Here is an 11,907-nt window from a genome sequence, read left to right as displayed (position 1 = left end):
TATTTCCTTTAATGGATACTCTGTAATTATTTGAATGGTACGGGAATGGAAATAATGCCTTAATGTTTGAGTTGTGTGGATTAGAGCAAGTCCTATTTTCTCTATATTTGAATATCGCATTTCCACACCGAGAAGAGATTTGCTTGTGAAATAGATCAGCTTTTCAACCCCATCCTTACTCCTTATTAGCACTGAACTATTCACATACGTAGACACTACCAGGTATGCTTGAAGTACTTTGTGCGCTATACTTTTTCAATGATCGAAAGCCTATTCACATTCCTAGGTCCAATCCATCCCTTTATTTTTCCTGATCACCTGGAAGAAGGGATGACATATGTTAAAAGACTTTGATATGAACTGATTTAAAGTTGTTATCCTTCTCGTGATTCATTGTACATCTCATTTAGTTTTTGTGAAGGCATATCTATCAAAGCTCAGATTTGTTCTAGATTTGTTTCAATTCATTTTTTCGTTATTAGATATCCTAGGAATTTTCTGGACGAAACTCCGAACACACTTTGTCAGATTGAGCCTCATCCCATATTTCTTCAAGGTCGCGAATATTCGTTTTAAATGACCAAGATGGTCCCTCTTTTGAGACTTTTGATGATAACGTTGTCTACGTAGACTTCAATTGATTCCCCGATCTGTTCTTTAAGCATGACGGTTACAAGTCTTTAATAGGTTGCACAAGCATTTTTTAGTCCGAATGGCATGACTTGATATCAAAATATTCCTCTCTCCGTGACGAAAACGATTTTCTCCTCATCTTTAGGATTCATTTGAATTTGATTATACCCTGAGTAACTATCTATAAATGAGAGTAGCCAATGAGATGAGGTGGCATTAACTAATTAGTCGATCCTCGGGATGGGGTCTTTTGGGCAAGCTCAATTTAAACTCGTAAAATCTATACAAACACACATCTTCCCATTCTTTTTGGGTACCGTGATGACATTTGCCAACTAGAAGGGGTAGAATACTTCTCTGATGAGCCTTGCTTTGAGTAATCGATCAATTTCTTCATTCACTGCTTATCTTCTCGAAGGCCATAAAACGCCTTCTGTGTTTTATTGCCAACCAAGTCGGATCCATATGGAGATTATGGCATGAGACGTTCAAGTCGATTCCTAGCATGTCTTCCAAAGACCATGCGAATACCTCTACATTTTTCTATATAATAAAAAAAAAAAAAAATCAGCTCAGATCTTTCTTCAATGCTTAATTGTGTTCTTATAAAAACTTTACTTGACTTCATATTGGTACTAATATCAACTTTCTCAAGATCTTCCAAGGTTGGGGCTTCATTTTCGTCTTTTGATCCAGGTCCCATACTTTCTACTAAGCTATTCTTTAATTGTTATGCGTTGTGTTTATTATTTTCCTTACTTCCTTGAATCTCATGAATAAATTTTTGTTTCTTTTGTGGTGGTGGTAGTAAAGTAGTATCATATAGCATCTTCGTGCTAAGAGTTAATCCCCCTTGATTTCCCAAACTCCCTTTAAGGTTTGAAACCTTAAGAGTTAGTAGCATGATGAGGCTACAACTCTCATATGATGTAGCCACGATTATCCCAATATAATGTTATATGGAGAGGGGCTATCGATTATTATGAACCAAGTAAGTGTGGTTTTGGGTCCCACTATCACAGGGAGTATTATTTCTCCTATTGACCGTGTTGTTTCTTTACTAAAATCAACCAAACTACTGGTCTAGTTCTCAATCGCCTCAGTTTCCAATCTCATGTAAGCTAGTGGATCCTTAAAGAGGATGTCAATCAAACTTCCATTGTTGACCAACACTTCTTTTTTGTATGGTTTGCCACTTTTAGGGTAAATACTAAGGTGTTATTATAGGAACATTGCACCTTTATAAGGCCAAAATCTGACAATCTAACTTGATTTGAGGGCTGTACGGCAGGAATTCCACAACTTGGCAAGCTCGATGATTTATCTGAAAGATCTTTTTCATAAGTTTTGCTTTTTTTAGTTGGCTTCTCATCCCTGACTTTACTGATCCTTCAACAGATCCTAACGGCCCTCCATGGATAGTTGTGATGACGTTCTCTAGTTGCTCATTCCCTCCGTATAGTTCTTCTTGTTGGGGTGGCTCTTGTCTTTAAATCTCGATTTGCCCATCTTATCCTTCTAATCCTCAATCGATAAACTCTTTCAGATATCTGCACTTGATAAGGTCTTCCACAGCAAACTCTAAACTTCGACACTACACTGTATGATCGTGATCTTTATGAAAAGTGCAATATTTGTTATGATCTTTCTCGTTCGGATTTCCTTTTACAAAACTCAGCCACTTTAAAAATGGCACGTGGTGTGTAATCTCAAGGATTTTCTCTATAGTGGTATTAAGAGGAATGAGTTGCGAAAATGCTTCTAAAGGTGGGACGACTCTCGGGTTTACTAACAGAATCCTTTGTCCTCCATCCAATCTTCCTTCTCTAAAACTTTGTTGGGGCGCTCCTCTAAGTTTTGTCGTCGAGTTTGGCTGAGTTATTCAATCCGGTTGACTGCTATTATAAATCGGTATCAGTGTTTGTACTTGTACTATCAGAACCTTTGAATTGCTTCGGTGCACGTCGTCCAATCGTGAGTATTTTCGGTTTGAAACAATAACTCATTTATACTCTCAAGTTTTCTCTTAACAAGAGAATCAAAGAGCTTCAACGTTTGAGGGTGTTTCTTTTTTAACGCAACCATTGTCGTTCGGTCATCACAAATTTCGATCTGAATCATTTTCGATCGGAACCATTTTACAAATTCCCTTAATGGCTCTCATGCCCTCTTCTTTACATTGAACAGTGTGTCCGCATCTCGGATTATTCTCGTTTAACGTAGATCTAAGTTTCAAATCTTGAGAAAAAGTTAGGGCTGATATTTTGGTTGGAGAAAATAATAAGAAAAATTAGATTTTTCTTAAGAATTCAGATATTTATAACTTAAGTGGAACGTAAGTGTCATTTTGGGAATTATTTTTTCGAATGTCGATTCGAACATTCTTATACTCTATTTTGAATGATTTCTCGACACGAACCTAATGGTATGATTGGATTCCTCAAATTTCGTTTCTAAATTGTCATTTACCTACTTGATAATTATTTGATGTGAAACTCGAGGATTTGGTAATTTTTTCGATCGACTTCTGATTTAGGCGTGCTTAAAAGCTAAAGTATGTTTCTCGATCCTTCTAAATCTATTGGTGAGGTTAATTTTCCTCAAATATTGGAAAGTAAAAATCCATACTTTTAAATCAACATAAAAATTTAAAATTCTTTCCTTGAGATACATATTAAGATTTTTCAGATCATTACAATATCCTTTAGTTATGTGATGCTCAACCTTCTTTCCTTCAGCCACTCACAAGCAAGAATAGCTGGAAGACCTAGAAGTTTCACCATCTCCTCATCATCAACCCTTACGAAAGGTATAGGTAGTCATCCTATTCCAATCCCGATAATACCAACAAAATCAAAGGGTCGGATTCCAAGCTTTACATTAGGGATATGAACGGTATGAATTTGAAAAAACCATATCTCCATGAGTGCAATGGTCAGAGTTCTATCGACCATGAAGTCATAAATGTTGCAAAAAGTGTACTAGTTATCCTTGAACTATCCATCAAGTAGAGGTAATTTGATGCCGGCATGCATGCAAGCAAATATATAATGGCAAAAATTGAATAGCAGGGGAGTATCATATATTTGAGCAGCAATCTCAGAAGGTATGATCACCCGTAATCTCAGGTTCAAATGCTATTGGAGGAGGATCATGCATTACTTTGTACTCCTTTCCACTATCAGAGGGTACTAGAGGCATCGCCTCATCAGAACTGCTCGAAAAATTATCCTCAAGAGAAGTGACCTTCTTGTTTTTACCCTTACCAGAAGACTTCCCTCTCAAAACTTTGAAGATATTAAATCGACCCATCTGAGAAAAATATAAAGTATGATAAATGTCAGAAGCCAACCGAAAGTCATAACCAACAATCACAAAAAAATTTTAAAAATATGAAAATACCAAAATCCCATGCCTCTGCCAATTCAAACTCCAAGTTATTTTTCCCAAACCCATATCCACCCCGTTATAGCATTTTGCCAAGCACGTGGCGTGCTCAACATGAATTAACTATCCCAAGTCAATAAAAACCTCACCTAAACCATCCAAATCCCTACCTAAGCCTATCAAATACCTTACATATCCATAAACCTCATCATTTCTTCATCCCATTTCATTGAGGCATTTCATCAAACACGTGGAATACTGAAATGAAATAGCCTCTCATGCCATTAAATCATCCTCCAACCCATCCTAATCCATCAATCCAACTCCAATACACTTCCAACACCTATTAAATCCTGAAATTCAACCCAATTTAAAAAAGAATTCAACCCAATCCATAACCCAACTCGAAAACACCCAATCTCCATGCCAATCGACTCCAATATCATGAATTCAAGGAATTAAATGACCAATTTGAAGAAATTCATACATAATTACCACATACTTTATAAAGAAATTTGAGGTCCAAAGGCGAAGAATTAGATCAATTCGTTCGCAAGTAGTTGCGAATCTTCAAATCGTCGTGAATAGAATGTGGCAAATAAAATCAGACTGAGGCAACTCACCACGAGTCAAGTACACACCGTGGGTCAAGCACGAAAGTAAAAATCTAAAAATTCATGGGTCAAAATCCAAACAAACCAAGGAGCAAGAGAGGTTCATTCTTAGAGAAATTCGAGCCAACAATGCTCAATTTTAGTTCTTAAAAGTTGAGAAATGTTCTGGTATGGGGATGTCCTATGGCTAGGCAAAACAATTTAACCTGGTCAAACCTCACCCACGTCGAAGAAAAAATATATAATCAAAAATAAAATAAAAAATTCAAAAAAAACAAAAAAAAAAAAAATCAAATTCAAAAAGCTCAAAAAGTCATACAGACAAAAAAAAAAAAGCTAAAAAGTCAAAAAATGAAGCATAAAGAGTAAAAAGAGTTTTTACTTGGTTTAATGTAGGGACACGCAACTTAGGGAGAATGAAAAATATCCCGAGAAGCTGTTTCGAACCACACAAAGAGCAAAAGAACAATAGAATCAAAAATGAAAATTTCTTGAAGATGAATCGAGCATCATGTTGCACACCTAAGGTGTGGCGTAGTAATATTTAAGTGGGCGTAGTGGTAAGAGCTTGAGGTCTCCTAAGGGTGTGCATTCAAATCTAAGCCCGCCTAAGGTGTGGCGTAATGGTAAGAGCTTGAGGTTCCTTAGGGGGTATGCTTTCAAACTCAAGCCACCTTTTCAAGATTAAGATTCAAATAAAATTTTCTTCACCTTATAATCTATTTGTGGACGTTCAATCATCGAAAACACTCAAGTTAAACCCAGTCTTGAAAATTTTCATCAACTTCAAATGCAAAGTCAACTTTTACCAAAGTAAACACAGTTTGAAATTTTTTACTTAAAATCATTTATTTTATCAAACAGTTTCAAAAGTTCTATATCGTGTCACAAAACTTATTCTTTTCGAAAGCTTCGAGAATTATACATCGAGCCAAGAAGCCTAGAATTTTAGGTCTAATTCTTGTTAGACCTAGTACTTGGGAGGACAATAAATTCAATCTGAGATCACTAAAGTGATATGCAAACAAACAAGCAGGCTCGAGTTCGATCAGACAAAAAGGAGTTTGTATCTACGTCTTTGTGATTCGATGCACACAACTCTCTCAAAGAGGGGCAATTGTAGCCACTTCATTTTTACCTAGGTCAAGCCTGAGAACACCAAAAAATCTTCTAAGAAAGAGCTTGACCCAAGAAAATTCTCAAGAAGGTTCAAAAATCCTATTTTCAAAAAATCACAAGGCCTGAAGGCCATTTTGCAAGATTCTAGATTAAGCATGGCAATACCTAACCCTTGGCCAAGGATGACCCATGGCCATAAACATTTTTACTTAGTCTAAGGGTGACCCACAGTAAGGCTTAGTTTTGTTCACGTCTTGGTTCACCCAAGGCCAATTCTGTTAGGTAGTTACAAGCCCTCGTGAGTTCGAATTTTGTTAAGGATAATTACCATTTAACCCACTCCTCAATGACATTTCCCCCAAGAATATCTCTCTATTTTACTCTCTTGCCCTTTTTTTAACTTTCCAATAAATCTACCATTTTGGTCTTCTCATAATTCTACTATTCTTCTAATAAAGACTCTTAGTCAAATTGATCCCCACAGGAGTATAATTACTACCCTAACCTCATTTTGTTATAACTAAACTAAGGTAGATTACCCTTACCCCCCCCCCCCCAAGTCTATCTTAAATCTTAGAAGAGTTAATGTAATTAGACTAAGTTCAATAGGTTTTGACATTTTTTTCCAACCTATAGAATTCTCTAGAACTTGTGAGCAAAGACTAGATTAACCCTAGGTTGTCAAAGAGTTAACTAAGCTAGATGACCTTAATATCCAAAATCTCAATTTATATTTATATGCCATCTAGCCTAATTCTCTAGGATTTGACCCAAAACCAATGACCTAAGATTCTCAAAGATTTCTCTAAAAATTATGATCTTTTATTATCTTATCTTTTTGATCATCATGATTAGTGAGACCTATAGGTGAGTTAAAAACCATCAAGTCCAAGGAGATGAGATGTAATTTAGATTTTCTCTAAAGATTTTATTGAAAATATTGGGAACCATAAGATTTATGACAAGTTCATCAACAAGAATATTCCAAAATCCTATAAATAGGACCCTCATCCAAGGCAAACGAAAAGAGGAGAAGCTCAAGTGATCTAAAATTCTATCCAAGTCTCTCCTCAAAGCCCTCTAGCCTACCAAAATTCTGTCCAAATCCATTCCCAAATACCTAAAAAGCCATAACTAAGAAAAAGAATAAGAATAAGATATCCAGGTGGGGTTTAATTGTAATCTTTTAGATTTTTCCTATATAATTCCCTTCTAAACCTCCCTCTTCTATCTACTCCCCTCTTTATATTTAAGAAAATTTACTTTTAAGATTTCTTTATTTTAGCAATGCAGATCTTAGTTTACTTTAGATTAAGGCTTGGAAGTAGAGAGTAAAATCTCCTAGAGGTAATCTCTTCTTATAGACAATCAATACGCTCTCGAGAGCATTAGAATAATTATTTTTTTTACTTTCTTAGAAAGTTTTAAATTCCTATATTAATTGTTATTTACTTTCTTAGCAAACTTTAAATTCCTAGATTAGTTATTCTTTATTTTTCTTGCAAATTTAAATTCCTAAAATAGATTTTCTTTTTTTCTTTTCTGATGGCTTAAGAGGTAGAGAGCAATCCATCATTTGAGGTAATCTTTTCTTTCTAAGTCTATTACATGCATACACTATGTGCACACACATCACAATGTTTTCTCTCAAATGACTAAGGGTCAAATGTGGGATCTATCTAGATATACACTTAACTCTCTAAGCTAAAGAAAAATTGTCTCAAAGATGACACGTCTCATGCATAAAGTCTCTAGAATTTCCATGGTGGTGTCCAACTCATGAATACCTATTAAAGGTTAAACTAACAAAAAGATGCTCCCAAGTAAGCACATAACCCTCTAAAACAGTATTGGGATCCAAGAAGATGAAATCCATATAGATTACCACCAAAATCCTAGGCTCACAAAAAATTCTAACAAGCACTTTCTTTTGTTTTTAAATTGCTCATTGTCGTAATTTATTTATTTTCTACAACTAGACTATAGTTAATTTTTCTTAATTTTTCTCTATAATTTTCTTTATTTTAAAAATCCAAAAATAATTTTTTAATCTTCACCTATGGTCATATGTTGATGACCATCTTAGGATGAGATGGACATAATACCATGGTGCAAGGGGTAGACTTCTTGGACTTGACATTAGTACTTTGCCTAGATGACTTTTTTGACGGACCCAAAGTGGCATAGAAAGGGGTTTAGAACATCTAGGAGCAATTCTTACTTGAATGGAAATACACCAAAATTAACCATTGATTCTGAAGGTTTGACTCTTAACCACATGATTAAAATTTTGAAATTAACCCAAGTCTGGTGGGAAATATTAAATCCAAATGCACTATAAGTCTATAGTGACCAAGAAGGTGAGAAAGGTTAGAAATGGGTCTACCCCTGATTGGGATTGAGCCTTTGTTCAGACAAAATAATTTGACCCTAAGATAGAATCTTTTTTGTATAAAATAGTTTGAATCTTTGAAAGTAAAACCAATTGGTCCAACCAGTTTAGTATTGATCAGTTTGATGCATTTGTCGATTGGGCCAATTGATTTACATTTCACATATTAGGTTGGACCGATATTGCGGGTTTAGTTTGAACGGTCTAGACCGGTCCGCCCACTTACCTGTTGGTTTGATTGATCAGAACAATCCGGGAACACCTATAGTCGGTTCGGGTCTTAACCTATAGGAAGGTTCCTAAACTCTAGGTTTACTACATGTAATGCAATTTATCTGGCCACCCTTGCCCAAGTGCACATATATACCTCTCGAGCGTATTCAATCAGACGATACGTGATGAATTGGTTTGATATACTGTATAGGTGATAATCTAAGACTCCAACCCACATCTCTGAAGTCAAAAGTAGCCAATTTAATCCTCAGTTGAGAGGTGGCGCACGATGCTGAGCAAGGGCCCTCTTAAATAGCTCTCATCTAGAATAGATGTTGTCTATCCCCTTCGTACAGTAGGGTACAGCGGGGCAGGATCTCGCTTAGGCACTGATTTTAACCAAAAAGTGCAGCTAGTGAACTTAGATTAACTTTGATATACCATATATGTACGAGTCCAAGGTTGGCGATCGGGACATGTGACTTTGTGGCTTACAATATGACAAAAGGCTCAGGTCGCTCCAGCCTGGGTACATCGATATACCTTTCAGTGTTACCTGATCAAACGATACTAATGCCCCAGTTTTATATACCCTAAGGTACGTGACTGGAGTTGTGATTTTCATGAATAACGTCGCTTCTCCGAGGACACCGGGTCACACACTAGTGCCACGTTGGCTATAAGGGACATGCAAGCATGCAATGTAACAAAATAAACATGCTAGTGGTGTGTGCAAAATAGGGTGGGCTGTGCCCGGGGCGTTTTCAGATGAATGGGCCAGATCAAATTATTACAACATGGGTATCATAGAAATATCAAACAAGATAATACACAAACCCATCATATCAAGATCAAAATAAACATGTCAAACACATATCTCAATCAAGATTATGGCACGTCGAATAGGCAAAAATTATGGCACAAAAATAATCAATCATTGGCCAATCGATGAAATAGGCACAAAAATTTTTATTTTTTATTTTTTCAAAACGAAATAAAAAACAAAATGACTCTTTCTCTATAGTCTAATCAAGGGTTACTTTCGACGATCCAAAATAAATTGAGATTTTATTGAATATTGAATCAAAGATAGAATGATAATCGTTGAGATAAGGGGTGATGACTTTTTTTTTTTTTTTTAGAAACAAATTTTTTTTTTTTTTTTTTTTTTTTACGATTTTTATTGGAATCCTTTCCTCATCACGAACAACATTAAAAAAAGTAATTTTTTTATTTCTTAATGCATCACTCACAAATAATTTATTTGAGAAGAAGATGAAAAATAAAAATCGTTTTCTACTAACGGCACACCATGCATAGAATTTTTTTTTTTTTTTTACGATTTTTTATTGGAATCCTCTCCTCATCACGAACATTAAAAAAAGTAATTTTTTTGTTTCTTAGCGCATCACTCACAAATAATTTATTTGAGAAGAAGATGAAAAATAAAAAATCGTTTTCTTCTAACGGCACACCACACAGAAAAAAATATTTTTTTTTTATTTTTTTATTTTTTTATTTTTTTTTTGAAATTTTTTTCTAGGAATTCTCTCCTCATCACAAACAACATTAAAAAAAGAAATTGTTTTATTTCTTAGCACATCACTCACAAATAATTTATTTTCATAACTTATCACCCATGCATATTAACGTGCTAAAACAAAATTCATCCAATATTTTTTTTTTTAAATCCATAACTCTCATCCCAACCACCATCATTCTGTCCTCAATTCATATGTCAATTTGAATCTTTCATTATTTAGGGTCACCAAAAAGTAACCTTTAATTGGATTAAAAAAAACAAAAATATAATATCCAAAATCCAAGTAAATGATCCACAATTAAGCCATAAAAAAATAAATAAATAAAATAAATCGAACTAAATAATAATAAAAAACTAGGTCATCCTGGCAATGCTCCCATACTTAGGGTTTTTCAAGTTTGATCCTCAATAATCCCCAGTGGAGTCGCCACTGAAAACGCCCTCTATCCGCGGGGTGCGCAGATCCGCTTTTGATTTTTGAGGTTTGGGAGTCACCACCTAGTTATTACGCTCTAGAAATCAAATATTGACTCTAAAAGGCAAATAACACTAATCTACGAAAGAAAATACGAGTCCGGAGATCACGTTACGAGGTTGGAATGTGTTAAGCACCAACCCCGTTCGGCAAACGCCGGTCTCTACTTTTTTCAAATAAAACTACATTGCTAAAAGACCTAAATAAATAATAAAAAATATCTAGATGATCACAACGATAGTTTCCTCAAAGTTGACAGAGAGATTCCTTACTTCGTTTTCTTTACTGGATCCGCTTCGGATCTCCAAGATGAAGTATCTTCTCCTTAGATCTAAGTGTTTCCTAATTTTTTATGGATTTTTAGGTATTTTTAAAGGATTTGTGGGTGTTTTTTGAGCAAAAGTTGGGGGTTGGATGATAGGTAAGGGGTTAGAGCTTCAAAATTAGGATTTTGAGGAGGCTCTTTGACCTACTTTTTCTAGGATTTTCTCTTAGATACGAAAATAGGTTGTTATAGATTTTTTTAAGAGTTTTTTAGATAAAGTTAGAGTTAGATTATGTTTCTTTTAGATAGTTTTAGAGTTGAATTATGTTTCTTTTAAATAGTTTTAGAGTTTAATTAGAATTCTTTTAGATAGTTTTAGAGTTTAATTAGAATTATATTAGGGTTTTAGAGTTTAATTAAAATTTCATCAGGGTTAGGGTTTGACTTTAGTCTTATTAGATTGATTAGGATTTTGACTTAAGTCTCACTTGATTGACTAGAATTTAGGGTTTCGACTTAAGTCTTACTTGATTGACTAGATTTTAGGATTTTGACTTAAGTCTTACTTGATTGACTTTAATTTTAATTAGGATTTTACTCTAAATTAATTAATTTTTTAATTATTAATTTCAGAATTTTTTATTATTAAAATTATAAAATTACCATTTTGCCCTCGGAGAGGACTTTTTGTGTTTTAAGTCGTTTTTCAATGTTCCAAGATGTTTTGGAATCGATTTTTTGTAAGGAATTCAATGAGATTATTAGTTTGTGTCATTTATGAAATTTTTTGTGCAAAATGGTCGTGAACTTTATGAGGGGCATTTTCGTAATTTTGTCGAATTTTGTGAAAATTGGCGAAATGATTTATTTGATTTCGATTTGTTGTTTTATGTGTTTGAAAGAATTTTTTTAAGCATAATGTAGGCTCTAGGGATGTTTTGATGTTAGGGGTATTTTGATAATTTGATCATTTTTTAGTGATTTTTATCGTAAAGCTTCTTTTTATCTGAAAAATGATGATTTCTGTGTTTTTGGAGTTATATTTTCTTAGCGTAGCGTGGTTTCTACAGTTTTGTTAGTTTGAGATACCTCATCTGAATTTCTCAAACATATCTGGTAACAAACAAAGCATTGGAATAACCATCCATCATTGGGAATCGTCATGATCAGGTTGACGAGTTGATTAATCAAGCGAGTGCAAAAATGGGGTGTCTACAGATGAGCTCAAACCTCCCCAAAGGTTTCGAGTCCCACATATCTACATCA

Source organism: Akebia trifoliata, chromosome 8, assembly GCF_017979445.1.
Source record: "Akebia trifoliata isolate Shusen 1 chromosome 8, ASM1797944v1, whole genome shotgun sequence".
NCBI lineage: Eukaryota > Viridiplantae > Streptophyta > Magnoliopsida > Ranunculales > Lardizabalaceae > Akebia > Akebia trifoliata.
The sequence above is the reverse complement of the archived record's forward strand: the minus strand, read 5'-3'. Positions refer to the sequence as shown.